Source organism: Lissotriton vulgaris, chromosome 6 (assembly GCF_964263255.1).
Source record: "Lissotriton vulgaris chromosome 6, aLisVul1.2, whole genome shotgun sequence".
NCBI classification, from domain to species: Eukaryota; Metazoa; Chordata; class Amphibia; order Caudata; family Salamandridae; genus Lissotriton; species Lissotriton vulgaris.
Genome location: NC_141694.1, coordinates 880,693,968 through 880,713,107, shown reverse-complemented (window position 1 = coordinate 880,713,107; position 19,140 = coordinate 880,693,968). Strand labels below are relative to the sequence as shown.

The 19,140-nt window shown below is 45.7% G+C and overlaps 1 protein-coding gene across 1 annotated transcript in view; it reads right to left on the bottom strand.

The window, feature by feature from the left end:
- Positions 1–19,140, bottom strand: part of SYNE1 (spectrin repeat containing nuclear envelope protein 1) — a 2,319,318-nt gene that overhangs the window by 1,198,379 nt on the left and 1,101,799 nt on the right. The window lies entirely within an intron of this gene.

Here is a 19,140-nt window from a genome sequence, read left to right as displayed (position 1 = left end):
TTCACAGAAATTAAGGGCTTACACAATTCTGTATGCAGTTCTTTCCCATTATCTGAAATGAGCAAAGAAATCCTCACCCCCTCTTGTCTAATGAACCTTTTAATATTTCATCACTGTGAATTATACTGTGAATTTAGTTGATAGATTGGAGGATTTTGAAGTGGCACCTCAACCGGACAATCACTTATTATCACACACACACATATATATTTATAATACCTACTGGCAGTCGCCAGTAGGTAGATAAAGTTAGAACCTATTATGCATAGGAAATCTGCAACATTCTATTTGGAATAACTTTGGCGCCGATTGACGAATCTTCGCAAAAATGTCAAAACTTTGGGCCAGCTCCGGTCCGCTCCTATCCTGAAAGTTTCACTGTGATTCGTCAAGCGGGGGCCGAGAAAAAAGGGGGGTCTCAAAATGCATTTTCCCCACGCAATTTCCCATAGGACCTTTAGCCGCAGCTACAGCCCGAACTGCTGAACGGAATTACACCAAATTTGGCAAAGAGGTAGTCCATTTTCAATTTTATTTATTATGTTTTGGCTCTCAAAAGAGGGCCACATAAAATACATAATACAAATACACAAATGGAAATAGGATAGGATACATAGAAAACCAAAAGACAGTTTACAACAATTAACATCAGACAAGATAATCAGCAGCAAATACCTCCATATTTCATTAATAAATAGCTAAAAAACCTTCTAAAAAATTTTAAAATATAGAAGCAGAACATTTCATTTGGGGGGAGATACAAAGCCTGTAAAAAGATGTTCGCATTAAAAATGCCTAGTTGAAGACAAATCGTCTTTAACCATTTCAACCGCAAAGAACACAATGCAGGACATAAAAACAACACATGAGTTCGATCCTGTACAGCCATATTGCATAGGTTACATACCGAAGAAGATCCATACCATTTTGATAAGAGGAGATTTAAAGGTAATAAATCATGTCTTAGGAGAAACCATAGTCTTCGAACTCCATGTGGAATATTCCAGGTGACATACGGTTGGGCAAGCTTTATTGAATAAGTATTAATAAGGAGATCACATCCCATCTTTTCTTGTAGAGCATTCTTATCCAATTTGAAACAGAGTTCCCACGAAGCCTGTTTCAGCAGGGATTTTAGCTGAGTCGGAGAATTTGTAAAAAGAGTACTTTCATCCAACTCTAAAAGTGTCACAGCTTTTCTAAAATTCCTAACTATTTGAGAAAACTCTTTAAAGCTGCCCAACAATTCTCCTTTAAGAAGAGCTCTCAATGATCCAGGTTCTCCTCTGGCCAAACTGGCCACCCATCTAACCAAAGCACACAGTCCCTGAACCCAGCTACTCCTAAGGCCGAATTCAAGCCTACATGCGGCCAGCGAACAAGCTGTGTTAAGAGTAGATAAAGATCTTAATAATTTTCCTTCAACTGTGTGACAGAAACCCCAATGCTTCAGCTCTACAAGTTCTATTCCATATAGAAGCGTTGCAGGAATTTTTGCCCTAAACACCTCCAGTAAACAAGCAAAATGTCTTTTCCCTGTAGCAAAGTAAAGGGAACACAAACCTTTGCCATGTGCAAGGGCTTTACGCGAGTTATGATCAATATGGGGCTTCTCACTCAAATTGGCCGAAATTATTTTACCTAAAAAAGTATAAGATCTAACTACCTCTAATTTCTGGCCACCAATAGACCATCCAAAATTTTCTGACCTGGATTTCTTCTTTCCTGAAATGCACATAATTTTGCTTTTGGAAGCATTTATCCTCATAAAATGGGACTCAGCGAATAAATGTAGAGCCTGCAGACGATTAGCCAAGCCCTTAGGTGTTAGGTCTAGGATGAGGATATCGTCTGCATACAGCAAACAGGAGATAGGAGAACCCCCCACAACTGGGGCAATGCCCGCACAAGCAGACAGGGAAGCTGGGAGATCAGCAATGTACAGGGAGAACAATAGTGGGGCCAAAAGGCAACCCTGTTTAAGTCCATTCAAGGATGGAATTAGTTGTGAAAGACCCCTTTCTCCACCTTGAAGCACACAACACCAGGTATCCGTATGAAGAGACCGTACAAGATCCAATAAATGAGATGGCATACCCAGTGCTGCTAATTTTCTCCACAACGTAAGACGATCTACTTTGTCGAACGCTGTGGAGAAATCAATAAAAGCAAAGAGGTAGTCCTTAATTCAGACTTGTGCCTTTTGCTTAAATGGTGTAAATCCGTTCAGTAGTTCCTGAGAAAATGACAGTTAAAGTCATTTATATATCTATGGGCGCGATGGAGCAGCAGACGGATCGGCGTACCCTAAGCGAAGCCTAAGTGCACCCTGCCGTGCACGAGATGTATTTTAATTGGCTGTCAAAACTCCAAACCAGGAAGTGTTGGAAGCCATCTTGTGAAGAAACCCCCCAAAAACTTTACAAAACGCAAAAAGGGGGCAGGGTAGAAACACTCTGAACCCCTAGGCCTGCTCAGGGGGTCCCCCAAGGCCCCAACATTTTTTTTTAAACAGGAGGATGCACGCAGGATACGTGCATCCTGCCGATAAAAAAAAAAGAAAAGCGGTCTCCCGCGCTAAATATGCTAATTTGGCCCGGGGTGGGGTGTGGGGGTGCAAATCCTGGGGGCATCATCAACAAAATAGTGTGGGGGGATCCCAATCCCTCCCACACTGCCCTGGGGACCGCCACCCCCTGGGGCTCTAACTTAATTTATTTGTTTAAAATGGGTTGGGGGCTCTCAGGCCACCCCAGCCCCAGGGACCGCCACACCCGGGGCTTCAAAACATTGACTGAGGGGGGCTCGGAGGCCCCCCAGCCCCGGGGACCACCACCTTCGGGGCTTCTTCAAAACGGGAGAGGGAGGGGCGTGGCCAAGCTCGATCCGGGATGGCTGCATAGAGCCTGGGCTCCGCTCTTTTTTTGCCCAAACATTGATCCTGTTCAACTATCCTGAACTCCGAAACACAGCCCCTGGTGTCTGTGGAGCTTCGGAGACTGCACTGCGCGCCCCGGAGTCTTGGGGATCTGCCCCACAAAGGTTTGGCCGCAGCGTGCAATGGGCCCCGCCTAGGCCTGTAAGCCGGGGCCCACAGTGCCCGAGTCAGCCGATGACCTACGACTTCCGGTCGGCTGGTGTTGGGAGCCGCGGCCGCAGACGGGACCGAGTGTCTGCGGAGATCATCCCGCTGCGGGACAGAGTAGGGCATCAAATTGAGGAGACGGAGGTACCAGCGGTGATAGGGGTGGCGGCGGTGGTGTTGCTGCGGCGGTTGCAGCTACATCGTAATCTGTGCACTTGACCAGCTGCCAGGCCAGGAGGGCGTCAGGTGCCCACACTGCCAGATTGTCTCCTTCCTCCCCCCCTCTCCCCCTACTGTCCCCAGGGGAGAGTTTTTGGGCGTCTATTCCCTGATGAAGAGCTGTGGGCAGAGGCTTGCTCATCAGTGATTGCACGTGGTGGACGGCCAGTCCCCGGGGGGCACTACCTGGTGCATTACGGAGCTTCATCTCATCCCTGCCTCTGAGGAGTACCGGCGGAGCCCACAGTGCTGGTCCCGCTCAGTGTTTGTGAGCAAGTCTTATCAGCCATTGGAGACATAAGACAATACACTGGCCCGGAGACCCTCTGCCCGCTGCATTGGTGGTGTTCAGCCCCTCCCTGCTGGGGCCTCGGAGATTCTTATAGACTCGGAGACTGAGTCTTGCTAGCTACAGGTCAGGTTATTTGTGGAGGGTGGAGGAGAGAGCAGTTGCCTACACCGGGTGAAGAGGCCGCCTCGGATTGAAGTAAACTGCACACTCGAGTGTTGATGCATTGGGGACCCTAAGACCATACCACCTGGTGTTTTTTGTTTTTTTACGGTAGCCAGGAAGGGGATACTCCAGCCCTACAACGTTCCATTCTCCAGGCCTGGTGGTAGGAACAACGAGCAGATGTTATTTTCAAATAGTGTGCGCTGGTGATTCTCTGGCTGTTGGAGCTGGTGAGGCCCGGCATGGGAGCAGTGGGAGGGTGCGGCCGGGCAGGAGAGCAGTTTCTGGTGGCGGTTGAGGCTGCATAACAAGTGACTACCCTGACGTGTCGAATTTCGGTGGGCTGTTGTATCTCGGATGTGTGGTATCTGGACTGTGCTTCCTGGAGGACTGAATCTTGACAGATTGAGGTGACTGCCCTTGGTGCAGCATTGTACAGGGGGCCTGTGATTCGAATTTAGGTTTTGTGCGTCTTGATCTGCTGTTTTCTGCGGTTGGCCCAAACGGACTATCGCTGTTTGCGGCATGAAACGTGTGAAAGGCACCGGGGCCAAGGGTCCAAAATCAGTTCAAGCCAATAAACTGGATAGATGCACAGTCGCGAAGGACACGCAAAAGGGAAGGCTTTCAGAAGACTCTGTGAAAGGGGCTCTGCCTGGGGAAGAACCTGAGCTCTCTCTGAAAGATGTTAAGGACGCTATCACCGCGGTCAAAACCCAAGATGGACTCCATGGCCATTGACATAAACTTGATCCGTGCAGACATGGGGAAACTAAACGAAAAGGTGAAGCAGGTTGAGCTCACAGCTTCCAGTTTGGTGGACAATGTCTCTCAGTTGCAAGCGGAAGTGACTCCCGAGTGGCCTTCGACCTCAAGCTGGATGACTATGAGGGCCGTATTCCCCGCAATACCCTACGCATTTTGGGTGTGCCTGAAAGGACAGAAGGTCAAGCCCCAGACCTCTTTGTGGAAGATCTTATCCTCAAGCATCTGAAACCGAAGGGCCTCAGTAAGTTTTTTGTCATTGAACTGGCGCACAGGGTCCCGAGCGGCCGTCCCGGACCGGTCGCATCCGGCGGCCCATGTTGGCCCGAGTTTTAAACTACTGTGACAGAGACGCTATACTTCAGAGCTCGAGGGCCGGTTCCCCCCTCCGGTACGAGAATGCGGCCATCTCTTTCTTGCCTGACTTCACGCAAAGAGTACAAAAGCAGAGGAAAACCTTTCTCTCAGTAAAGCGAGACCTTTGGGAGAGAGGCATGAAGTACTCAATGCTGTTCCCTGCCCGTCTTAGAGTTGAGGCGGAAGGCCAGGCTTGGTTTTTTGATCAGCCAGAGTCGGTGATGGACTGGCTCGAATATCGGAGTGCTCAGGCCCCGGCGGACAAGGGAGAAGATGGTGGTGCGGATGCCCAGCCTTCCTGAATGAGCTGCCAGTTAAGATGTTGATGATGCGTGGGGGGGTGGAGGGGTATGTGGGAAGGGGGGAGTGTGACATATCCTAGATTTGACTGGAAGGGTGTGGAGCTTGGTAACTGCATAATTGTGTTTCTTTGGACTAAATACTATGGCCGCTTGGGTTCTGACCGGGGCTCCTGGACTCTATCCCCTAAGTACCTTTTGTGTTCTTTCTTTTGAATGTTTGGGGCGACAGGTACTCTGCAGTTTTCAATGGGCAGTTCTAAGCCTAGTGGTCAGGGCAGCGGGGTAAGGGGGAGTTGGGGTGGACAGGTAGTTTCACCTTTTGGGTGGGTTGTTAATTGCGTTATTGTTGGGGGGTTTGTCAGCCTTGTCAGCACATTGCACTTGATTGTTATGCAGCATACAGAGTACTGTCGATCTTTCTATGTACATGATGGGGGGTAGGGAAGTTCTGCTTTTGAGCTGGACCGTGAAAGGGTTGGGGGACAAGATTAAGCGCGGGGTGGTCCTTCAGTACCTCAAGAGGCAATCGCCAGACGTGGCTCTGCTCCAGGAGACGCATCTTGTGGGGAACTTGTGCAAAGCCCTGCATAGAATGGGGTTTAAGCTAGTGGCGCATTCAGGTTTCACGTCAGGCTCCAGAGGAGTGGGCATTTTGATGCGCAGGGCATTCCCACTGGTAATTGCTTGCGTGTGGGAGGATGACAGGGGTAGGTATGTTGGGGTCACGGGCACGTGGGAAGGACATAACATTACCCTCCTGTCAGTCTATGTTTCACCAGGGCTGCAGGGCACCACATTTGCAGACTTGGGGAGGCTTTTGCTTAATCTTCCGGAGGGCCTCCTGATACTGGGGGGCAATTTTAATGCGGTCGTCTCTGGGGTTCTTGACAGACATCCCCACGGGACATGGGAGGAGCTAAGCGGTTGTTGCCGGATTTTATGGAGGCATTGGGACTGGTCGATAGCTGGAGATTACTTCACCCTGATCAAAAGCAATACACATTTCACTCGGGGCATATAATAGCCTTTCCAGACTCGATTATTGTTTAGTTCTTCCCTCACAAGCATCTTACATAACTGATGTCACACACCTGGCTAGGAGAATTTCTGATCACTCACCGCTGTGGGTCCACGTGACTATTAATCGGGGAACAGCCAGTAAAGTAGCCCCTATTAATCCTTGGTACTTGCGAAATCCCAAAATTCGTAAGGACCTTATTAAAGCTTTGGACGACTACTTCCTCATAAATGATGTCCCTGTGGGAGGCCTTTAAGACAGTTATCAGGGTTCAGGCCCTCTCACTCATAGCGTGCTCAAAGAAAGAAAGGAACAGAGAGTTGTTAGATCTGGAGACTGAGATCGGTTTGCTTGAAAGGGATTTAGAACTAGGAGTGACGCAGGCCAAATTGCATCTCCTCAGCCTTAAGCAGCATGACTACAAATCGCTGGCCACGGATAGGGCCAAGACTCTGGGCAGGGAACAGCAGGGCAGGCTTTATGACCTGGGTGATAAAGTGGGGAAACTCATTGCGTGGTTAGACAAAAAGGACTAGGCCAGCCGTCCATTCCCTGAACTCCTCTCGGAGGTGGGCATCTTGCTTCCGGACCCACAGGCCATAGTCGATAGGTTCGCAACCCATTTTCAGACAGTTTACACTGTGGTTTTTGCTCGTTCGGAGGATGACTCTCACCTACTACTCCGGAATATTCAGCTCCTGTGTCACTCCTCGGAGGACCGGGACTTCATGGATAGTGCCCTAACCTCAGACGAGATTGCACTAGCAATTCGTTCCCTGAATTCTGGGAAGGCGCAGGGCCCAAACGGGCTCCCAATTGAACTCTATAAGCTCAGGCCGGATAAGCTAGCTCCCTACTTGAAAGACATGTATATTGAGTCACAGGATGGAGGGACCTTGCCTGGGGACCAGAGGGTGGTGTCGGTGGTCGTAATTTACAAAGAGGGTAAGGTCAAAACTCATTGTTCCTCATACAGGCCTATTTCCTTACTTAACGCAGAGCTGAAGATTTTGGCCAAGCTTTTGTCGAATAGATTGGTAAAAGTTGTGAGCAGCTTGATTCACTCGGATCAGTCGGGCTTTATGTCCCACAGAAATACGGCCCTAAATTTGAGAAGACTACACGGGGTAATTGCTAGAGCCCATACATTGAGTGAACCTGCTGTAATTGCTTCACTCGATGCAACCATGGCCTTCGATACCATCGAATGGTCCTATTTGTGGGCGGTTCTGACTAAGTTTGGGTTCGGCCCCGGGTTTATTAGCTGGGTGCGTCTGCTATATTCTCAACCGATGTCCCAAATAGTTGTAAACAATAGGTTTTCGGCGCCATTTTTGCTCAGTCGGGGCACCCGTCAGGGATGCCCCCTGTGCCCCCTCCTTTTTGCATTGACCCTGGAGTCGCTAGTGGCCTGGCTGTGTTGGGAACCATCTATTCGGGGTTTGCGATGGCCCTCGAAATGGGAGGATCGAATATCCTTATACGCAGACGAAGTCCCTTATTGTGGAAGTCCCTTATTGTGGTTTTTGACGTCTTGGCATCTTTTGGCAGGAATTCGGGAATCTCCATTAATTGGGGGAAGTCCCTATTGTTTGTGTTGAAGGGTGACCCTCCGGCCCCCCTCGGAATTAACCCATACAAATCAATACGGATGGGTTAAAATATTTAGGAATTTACATTTCTCTGGACCCCGCAGCAAGGTATGCCCGAAACCTCCTTTCCCCATTGCAGAGGCTCAGGAGCGATATTGCTAACTGGAAGAGACTCCCTCTCTCCCTTTTGGGTCGGGCGGCCCTCTTCAAAATGATGGCTCTGCCTCGCTTCCTTTATGCCCTTCAGAACACCTTGGATGTCATGCCGGACAGTTATTTTCGAGACGTCGAGGGGCTGCAGCATAGTCTACTATGGGAGGGCAGACCCCGTATTGCCTTAACTAGGCTTACTCTTCCCTGGTATGACGGAGGCATTGCCCTCCCGGATATCAGACGGTACTATTAGGCTTCCCAGCTGGCAGCGATTAACCACTGCACGTACGTTCCAGGGGCGGATCCGGCCTATGCCATGGATAAATGGCTTCTCCCTGGGGGGGGATATAGCAGGGCGCTGTACTCGAAGCTGACGAGACTGGACTTGACAGGGCCAACCAAGCATGCCGTCCGGATCTGCCATGATGCCACCAGTTCCTTAGGGTGGAGAGATAAACTAACTTTGGCCACCCCACTCTTTGAATCGGAGAAACTGGGCAAGCTTTGGAGGACAAAAGGGTTCGACAAATGGGACCTAATAGGGATCTCTACCATTGGTGATGTCTGGGGTAAAGGGAGGATCAAATCATTCATAGAAATGCAGGCGGAATATAAATTGACGAACTCTGAATATTTTCGTTACGCGCAAGTCCGGCATTCGCTCCAGGCTGCGCTGCCCAGAGACGTTGAGCTCCCAGTGGATTCACCACTTGAAGATAGGATCCTCGATGGCCACATCCCCGAAAAAACGATTTCCCTAATATATAAGAAGATAATTCATCATAAAGCTGATCCCCTTGGAGTGATGAGGACCAAGTGGGTCCAAGATGGGATAGAATTGGATGACGAGGATTGGCAGATGGCAGTGTGCTCCCCAAAAGAGGTAGCTATTCTGGCTCAGCTGAGGCTGGTACAACTAAAGGTGCTGCATAGGGTCTATGTCACGGGTCCCCGGCTGGTGCATATGGGGCTGCTGGATTCCACTCTTTGTAGGCATCAGTGTGGTCTGACTAGTACCTTTCTCCACATCATTTGGGAATGTACACACATCACCGAATACTGGCGCAAAATTCATGACATTATACGTAGGGTGTTGGGGATCTCGTTGATGCCGGACACGAGGAGGGGCCTCCTGATTATAGGGGAGCCAACCAACCTAAACTCGGCACAGACACAGTGGGCTACACTGGGCTACATGATAGCGAAAAGGAACATTTCCCAACTGTGGGGAGCCTCACAGCCTCCCACCTTGGAAGTATAGGAAAACAACTTAGACTGGTGTATGTTTAGGGAAAAGACTGTCTATCTAGCGAGGGGACGCTGATGTCCCTAATCATGTGTTTTTCCCTTTTTCCCCCTGGTGTACTATCGGAGTTGAGACATTACTTCTGTACTGTAATGTTGGCTGACCTTGTTTAATAAAAAGAAAAAATATATATATATATATATATGAGGGGGGGGCCTTATCTAGGCCCTGGGGACCGCCACCCCCAGGGCCGGCTCCTGCAGTGTCACGGGGTGCCCACCCCCGGGACACTGTAGTTTGCAATGACAGGGCGAGAGCCTCGCGGCTCCCACCCTGTCATTGCAAACTGCTTTCCTATTTGGAAGAGAGAGCAGGTTACCCTGCTCTCGCTTCCAAAAAGGAAATTGATTGCTTTTCCACAGGGGGAGCAGCTCCTTACGTGGACCAGAAGGAATTGGGAATTGATGCGCCTATTGGCTTTAGGCAAAAGCACAAACTGGCTTTAGGCAAAAGCACAGTACTTTAGATAACTTGACTGCTCTCCAGGTTATAACGGAGAAATATGTTAAAGTTCGTGGAGGACGAGTTTATGGCGCCTTCATCGACTTCTCCACAGCTTTCGATAAAGTGGACAGAACATTGCTGTGGAGAAAGTTACTCGATTTAGGGATGCCATCCTTTCTTATTAAATTAGTCCGTGCCCTGTATTCGGACACCTGGTGCAGAGTGTTGCTAGGCGGGGAAAGAGGACTATCTAGAACCATTCACACGTCCAACGGGTTAAAGCAGGGTTGCCTGCTGGCTCCTCTGCTGTTTTCCCTTTATATAGTTGATTTACCTCAGGTCCTCTCTGCATGTTCAGGTATTGCTCCGATCCTGGGGGGTTCACCAATTGTATGCCTTATGTATGCGGATGATATTTTGATTCTTGACCTAACGCCTAAGGGACTGAATAATCGCCTGCATGCCTTATATAGGTATGCAGGAAAACATTTTCTGCTGATAAATATTGCAAAAAGCAAAGTGATGTGTATGTCGGGTAGGAAGAAAATTAAATATGCGAACTTTCTTTGGACTGTGGCGGGCCAAAAATTGGAAACAGTGAAATCTTATACCTTCCTTGGTAAAATTGTTATGAGTAATTTAAGCGAAAAAGCTCATATAGCTAATAATTCCCGGAAAGCTATTGTCCAGGGAAAGAGTTTGTTATCCTTATATAAGGCTACAGGTAGAAGGCATTTTTCGATACTACTAGATGTATTTCGAGCAAAAATCCCTGCCTCCTTACTCTATGGAATAGAGCTAATTGATATAAAAAACTGGAGCTTTTTAAATTCCTCGGAAGGAAAAATTTTATGTAGCCTTGTATCCGTCACTACAGCTAGTTCAACAGCTGCTCTTAGACAGGAATTCGGCTTACTTCGTAGCTGGGTCCAAGGTTTGGCGGGGATCGTGCGCTGGGTTTTCAGCCTAGCAAGGGGTGAGCCAGGCACGTTAAGACATTTTATAAAAACTGAGTTGCTGGGAAATTTTAACGATTATTCACTAATTATAAAAAAATGTAGATATGCTGTGAGTCATTTACAACTGGATAAAGCTGTTTTATTTTCTTTGTCACCATATCAGTTAAAAACCCTTTTGAAGTCTTCCTCGTGGGAACTAGGGTTTAGACTGGATATAGAGCTCCGCACTTTGAAAAAGGGTGTTACTCCAGTTAGCGACTCCTGTCTGGTGAGGAAAGCACAACCATATGTTCATTGGAACATTCCTCATGGTGTCAGACGCCTAATGTTTCTAGTAAGACAGGATTTACTCCCTTTGAAATTGCTCTTGTCCAGATGGTATGGTTCATCAGCTGTCTGTGATTTTTGTCATATGAATGATCAGGACTTGCTCCATGTTATTTTTGTCTGCCCAGCTCTGATGTCTTATAGGCGAAAATGGCTAAGACCCATTTGCCTTCAATTGAATATTCTGTCTGCCTCCGCTTTTAGTTCGGCCATGATCAATCCCCCCAATGAAATGTTTTGCTTTAAACTGTACAAATTTTTCAAATGTTTCCTGGATTTGTATTAAGTGGTAATTTAGATGCCTTGATTCCTCTGTATTCTCATTTTATGTACTTGTTTGTACTTTTATCTATGATTTTATTGAATGTATTACTATGTCTTTTATGTGGATCTCGTGAGAGTTCTGTTATCATAAATAAACAAACTTGAAACTTGATGCGCATATTGACCTAGACAGGGGCATAACATAGCCCTGAACCTACCCACACCAGACTTGGAACTATAAAGGCATAACATAGCCCTGAACTTACCCACGCCAGACTTGGAATTATAAGGAGGCGCATCGCCTAAGCCTTGGGGACTTTGGCTGCACTACAGAGCCCAGGAGACATCGGGCCACGGAGCAGACCCGCAGACCCTCCCTTGTTTGCTCCGGAGGTATTTGAGCACGCCTTACCTCCTGCCCCGCGAGACGCGTGCGGGTGTGTGCCAGGCGAAGCCCGGGCCAAGGGTAAGCCCGTTTGAGCCCGTTAGAGACTGGTAGAAGCTGGGCTGGACCCCCCTCTAAGGCCCTGGACATTGCAAGAGGTAACAACCACACCATTTAAATTTTTTACCACTGTTATTTGTATTAGTTACACTATGTCAGCGCGTAATGGAACAGGGAGGAAAGGATCTGGAACAGGGTATGTCGCAGGGACCCTTGATCAATTTTTCACGAGAGCCTCCTCAGTTCTGGCACACGAGATTGCACTTACGGAACGCCGCCTCTCGATGGGCCCAGTATTTTCAAATAGATCATCTTTGGGGGCCATCACGAACGCGCGCACGCCAGATAAACAAGGCCAGACCACCATGGTAATTGCATTGCAGGAAGATACCCCAAGTATACAGGACATCCAAGACCCCTCTATACCTCGGGGCATAGGGTTGAACGTACCTACAACTTCAGCATCAGGGGCAGTAGTAGCTCAGGAGGAGGCCCGCTCACCAGCTGCGCATTCGAAGGGGACAACTGTGAAAAGAAAGCAAGGAGCAACCCGAGCTGGGACTCAATATAATGGAAAGAAGTCTAAGAATGGGTGTCAAGGCACTAGGAAGGAGATCATTATTGACGACCCCTTAAATGCCAATATCTTTCAAGGAGCCCAGTCAGGGGGGACCGTCACAAATAGTGCTGACCCAGTGACTGCACTGGGCCCAATGCAGAATGAGGAAACATTCTGGAGGAAAATAGGGGCCCTCCTAACAGCTCTGCTGGAGCCCCTTGTGGACAGACTTAATGCAATTGAACAGAGACTGGGGAAGGCAGAGGGAGTGATAATGTGTACCTTGGGCAACATTGATGACAAGATAGAGAGGAGTAATCATTTGAAAAATATTGGAAGGATGGGGGAAAGGGAGGGTACAATCGATCAAAGTGCCACCACCATACCGGCTATGGATAGTGTTGTGCAACCATTGATCAGAGACAATTCAGGGGGGAAACTGAAGGCAGGAGAATGACTGACACAGGGGGCGAAGGGAAATGAGGAGATGGAAAGAAACAATGTAAAGAAAGTGCATCCCCATTTAGATCTATCCCCAGACCTACTCCCTGGCGCATACTGGAGGTACCTGGTGGGCTAGTTGGCCCCCATGGGACTGCAGGATTGAAGAGGAATTAATTTTCCAACTTAAAACACGCCACAGGGGCGTGTTTGCATACATGTCACCTCAAGCCCTGCCCCCTTCCTTCACCATTGTACAAATATTCCTCTAAAGTCAGCCGAACTACGAATTCCGATTTACTCACCTGTTATTCGGAGAGAACCCAGTGCTGCATCTTTTAGCCCAGCACTGACCCTGGAAAGTAATTCTAAGCATACTTACCAGTAACTTGTATTTCCTTCCCAAGGAATCCATTGTGTGGTTTTCACCAGAAAAGTTTCTAAGTGTTGATTTTTGAATTGTACAAATATTACTCTAAAATCAGCCGAACTACGAATTCCAATTTACTCACCTGTTATCAGGAGAGAACCCAGTGCTGCATCTTTTAGCCCAGCACTGACCCTGAAAAGTAATTCTAACCATACTTGCCAGTAACTTGTAATTCCTTCCATAGGAATCCATTGTCTGGTTTTCAACAGAAAAGTTTTCAAGTGGCTATTTTCAAAAACTAAAAATATCCCAAAACAATTGCCTGTATGACTTAAACGCATTCTTTCAACTGTTTACAGGAGATGCACCAGTGCTGGATCCAGGATCCACCACTGAGTAAGAAAAAGTGGCAATAGCACTACTTACCTGCTAAAGGAATTTCCTGCTATAGGATAAAATTGGGGATTCTATGTGAACATTTTTCGAAGTGTCAACTTTTAAAATACAATAATATTCCTTAAAAATCACTACTGAAACGAAAACACTTTTACTCAACTGTTTACAGGAGATGTCCAAGGACTGAACCTAGGATCCAGTCCTGTGGTTAGAAAAGTAATCCATAAAGTAACTAATTGCATTTAACTAGAAATTCACATTGAGGTTAATGTTGCATAGTGTTTGAAATTGTGTTGCCCATTGCAACAACTGTAACTACTGTACTTAAAATTCTATTGCATATTTGCAAAGTATTTACACTAAAGTAATTCATTCTGAGAAAGTATATTTTGTAATGTAATGTATAATGTAATTATTATGTAATTTTAAAAATAAAATATCTAAAAATAAATAGTTCAAAAAATGTAGTAAATCAGTATCAAAAAAATAAATATAATAATTAATACATTTAAAAATTGTCATTTACAAAACCTTCGAAATTCACTGAAAAAAACATAGGTTTCAGGCCTTATATAGGGGTCGATTATGATGGCGGTGAATCCGCATCCTCCGGGCCGGTGGAAGCCACCACCGGCCCGGAGGATGCGGATTCACCGCCGCGGTCCTTGAAAACACCCACCGCCAGATTATGATGGCGGTGGGATCAGCGCCGGATGGCAGGTCCGTCCGCCGCTGATCCGCGGGGTGTGGACCACAATATGGTGGTGGTGTCTGCAAGACACCGGCAGCCATATTATGATGGGTGCGGAGACATGCTTTTCCGCGGCGGATATTCCGCAGTGGAAAAGCATGTGGACCTTTGCTTCTTGCGGGCCCCCAGGATGTGGGGGGGGGTGCACATGGGGGGTACCTATGGTACCCCCCTGCATGTGCATGCACAAAGCGGCAGGCACTTAGCGGTGCCTGCCGCTTTGTGCATGCACATGCAAAGCATGCATTTTTTACTTGGCGGAGGGTGCTGCTTTAAGCAGCACCTGCCGCAATGTTAAATATACAGGATGTGACCGCCAGGGTGGCGGTCACATCCTAATTCCTATGGAGGGAATGCCGTTTCCCCTGCGGACGGTCCCTTCACCTCGGGGTGGCGGACGGACGCAGGTCCGTCCGCCATCCTAATCGACACCATAGTTAGGAATTAGTATTTACAAAACCTTCGAAATTCACTGAAAAAAACATATTATATATATATATATATTCCACTTCTCTTCACTTCAGAAAGAAACTGCCGCCTGCCAGAACAGCGGGTGTCTCGTCAAGAAAAAGGACCTCCGAAGTCGGGTCCTGGCAACACTTCACCTTTCAAGCAGAAAAACTACAGGTGACGAGACTGTGTGCTGACCATAGAATTTTATTTCATGTAGCCCTCGGACGCGTTTCGCCTGACCAGCAGGCTTGTTCATATATATATATATTACCTACTGGCGGTCGCCAGTAGGTAGTTATAGTTAGGACCTAGTTTCCATAGGAAACCGCAACATTCTATTGGGAATAACTTTGGCGCCGGTTGTTGAATCTTCGCGAATTTGTCAAAGAAGATGGCCCCCTCCACTCCGCTCCTTCCCTGAAAGTCTCGGAAAGATTCATCAAGCGGGGGCCGAGATAAAAGGGGGGGTCCCAAAACATGTTTTCCCCACTTTAATTTCCATAGGACGATTAGACACGGCTACAGCCCGAACCGCTGAACGGAATTACACCAAATTTGGGAAAATTGTAGGGTCTGGTACGCAGATCACCCTTTTGGTTAAATAGTGTAAATCCCTCCAGTAGTTCCTAAGAAAATAAAAAAATAAAAATGTATATATATGGGCCGAGCCTAACCACACATCTCATTGTGAGATCTGATTGGCTGTCAGCACTTCATCCAACAAGTGTTGGCAGCCATCTTGGGACCAATATACATGATAACACCTCATTAAAAAGCATTGCAGTTAATAGAAGGTTTTAGGACTTTAGTTACATTATAAATCATTTGTTGATGGCACCATACTCATTTTAGGAATTGTGGTCTGTTCTAAGGTGATTTTACCATGTGAAAAAGCCTTCTGCTGGGATATCATGAATCATGTTTGAAACAAAACTATTATCTCATGCGTTTCCCACAGTGGTTTGTAAGGGGATCTATAAGCTAAACTGAAAGCATATTTTCTGTAAATTCACATTATCTTTCTCAGTTATGTGAGAATGAAGTCTGACATTCTCAGTAAAAGATGCACATCCAACAAGGACAGAGACTGTCACTTGATTCCTTTGGTTTCTACTGCAGCTTCCCAGAGTGTTCTAAAGAACGACTAGAGCGGTAACAGTCCTACTTATTACAATGGTATGGCACACCTGAAGCCATCTTGATTGGAATAAAGTCATAACTCTTAAAATATTTAATTTTAAAAGGAACAAAATGAGGGGGTATATTTTGCCATGGAAAGTATGATTAGTGCTGCAGAAAGAAAAAATAGGGCACATTTTGAGTGACTTCTCAAATCCTCTTCTATTTCATTAAACGATTCTGACATGCAGTCTCCCAAGATGGCCACCAGGGACAAAAGAGCCCAAATGTAGCCCAAATATCACCCAGCTGTAGCCCAAGTATAGCCCAATGACAGAATGTCCCAGAGTGTTCTAAAGAACAACTAGAGCGCTAACAGTCTTACTTATGACAAAAGTATGGCACACCAGAAGCCATCTTGATTGGAAAGAAGTGGTAAGCCTGAAAACATTTAATTTGAAAAGGAACAAAATGAGGGGGTTCATTTTGCCATAGAAAGTATGATTAGTGCTTCAGAAAGAAAAAATAGGGCACATTTTGAGTGACTTCTCAAATCCTCTTCTATTTCATAAAAAAATTCTGACATGCAGACTGAAACATGCACTTTGAATACCAGCAGCAGACTTCCCTGGTGAGCAGTAGCTTTACTACAGTGATCTAATGAGCAACTAGAGTGCTAACATTCAGAATTTATGGCAAATGTGTGACACATCTGAACGCCTTCTTGATGTAACCAAAGTAAACAAGCATTGAAAATGCAATAGATCTCGCCCTCGTTTAAGTTAAAGCCATTCTGTTTGTAATGAGGTGGCTTTTTAGCTTTGCTTTTATTAGTGTTTTCAAACTTTCATGTAAATAACATGCATATGTATGCATATATGTATATGTATGCATGCATTTATATTTATATTTGTATGTATATAGATATGCAGATTATATATGTTTACATAAGTATGTATATATATATACACATACATATATATAAATGCATATGCATATATATGCATATATATGTGTATATGTGTGCGTGTAGAGAGAGGTAGAGAGGTAGAGGTGTAGAGGTAGAGAGGTAGAGGTAGAGAGGTAGAGACTAGCAGAGAGAGAAGTAGAGAGAGGTAGAGAGTAGAGAGTGAGTAATATAGAGTAGAGAGTGAGTAGTAGAGAGTAGTAGAGAGCAGCAGAGAGAGTAGCAGAGAGTGAGTAGTAGAGAGTAGTAGAGTGAATAGTAGAGTGAGAAGTAGAGAGCAGTAGAGAGTGAGTAGTAGAGAGTGAGTAGTAGAGAGTAGTAGAGAGTAAGTAGTAGAGTGAGTAGTAGAGAGCAGTAGGGAGTTAGTAGTAGAGAGTAGTAAACAGTGAGTAGTAGAGAGTAGTAGAGAGTGAGTATTAGAGAGTGAGTAGTAGAGAGTAGTAGAGAGTGAGTAGTAGAGAGTGATTAGAAGAGAGATAGAATAGTAGAGAGTAGTAGACAGTGAGTAGTAGAGTGAGTAGTAGAGAGTAGTAGAGAGAGCAGTAGAGAGTGAGTAGTAGAGAGTAGTATAGAGTGAGTAGTAGAGTGAGTAGTAGAGTGAGTAGTAGAGAGTGAGTAATAGAGAGTAGTAGAGAGAGAGTAGTAGAGAGTGAGTAGTAGAGAGTAAGTAGTAGAGAGTAGTAGAGAGTGAGTAGTAAAGAGTGAGTAGTAGAGAGAGAGTAGTAGAGAGTGAGTAGTAGAGAGTGAGTAGTAGAGAATAGTAGATAGTGAGTAGTAGGGAGTGAGTAGTAGAGAGAGAGTAGTAGAGAGTAGTAGAGTAGTAGAGAATGAGTATTAGAGAGTGAGTATTAGAGACTAGTGGAGTAGTAGAGAGTGAGTAGTAGAGAGTAGTGGAGAATATTCCAAAGTTTGGCACAGCACCACTTGCACAAGTCCAATCAAATCATATCCCTTAGAGTCCTTATTGAAGTGCTGAATCTTGGTGTATATTTAAATGCTTTTATTTTCCTTAAGTTTATGTACCACAGCCAGCCGACGCGTTTCGTTCTGAACTTCTTCAGGGTGCTCTTATTTCCTTCAAGTCTTGTCATATAACTAGATATTTCTTCCAAATGTTAGACGAGTCATAAGTACATTCTTATTCAAAGTGACTAGGTATCAATTTTACCCACACAATTCAGGCAGACTTGAGTAATTTATAGCATCCTCAAAGTCAGTCTTTCAAAAATTCCAAAGTATAGGACATGATAATCCAAATCCAAATGTTTCTCAAGAAAAGTCATTTTCAATCGTTCGGAATATCGGCGTTTGGGCAGATATGACCCACGGACACGGTTTATTACTTTTCTTGAGAAACATTTGGATTTGGATTATCATGTCCTATACTTTGGAATTTTTGAAAGACTGAGTTTGAGGATGCTATAAATTACTCAGGTCCATGGATGCTGCTGGGAACGCCCCCAGCAACACTCATTGCACGCCCCTTTAACACAGGGCACTGCATTAAAGGTACTGATATTTATCAGGCAGGATTACGCCACAAAAAGTGGCCCAGTCTTTCCTGATAAATATCACTAAGTCTTCTGCGCCACCGGAACGTCACAAAAAGTGACGTTCCGGAGGCGCAAGGGGCCACTCATTCTTCAATGCAAAGTAGTGCATTTATAATACATATTTAAATATCAAAGCAAACCACATTCACTGGATGATGTCATCAGTGATGTCATCAGTGATGTCATTTGAGATGTCATCAGTGATGTCATCAGTGATGTCACTGACCAGGTCATGAATGATGTAATATGTGACATCATCAGTAGTGGGTTGCGGGCGCGCGAGTTATAGTGAGTACAACTAACTATAACGAGGAATTTCAATGGTTTTGTATGATTAAAATGTATCCACAATTTGTAGTCTCTTTTCCATTGTGGACTCGAGCAGAAGTTTCCAGAATAAATGAAAAGCCATACCTGCCTGAGTGGACCCTTCTCTTTGTGGGAACTTTGTTGTGGATATATATATAACAAAAGTAGAGAAGGAGAAAACTGTGTCTGAAGAATATCTACACTATTCAAACTTTTCCATAGTTTTGAAGTTTACAAAACTCCTTTGTTTAAAGGATTTTTAGCTGATCTGAAAACAAAACTGGCCATGTTATGAGCTCGTTTTGTTTAGTACTACACTGCCGCTGAGAAACTGGTGTGAATTAAGAAACCCCATTCCTCGCAGGACACTACATTGTTTTGTGATTTGGCAACCACAATTGTTTGCAATCAATCTACACATACAACACTGCTAAAATAGCAGGTCAACTCTACACACCAATGAAGCTATAGGAGTGTAAACTTTAAGTGCTCCTCTACTTGTGCGGTCATGCATATGCTGGTTGAATGATTT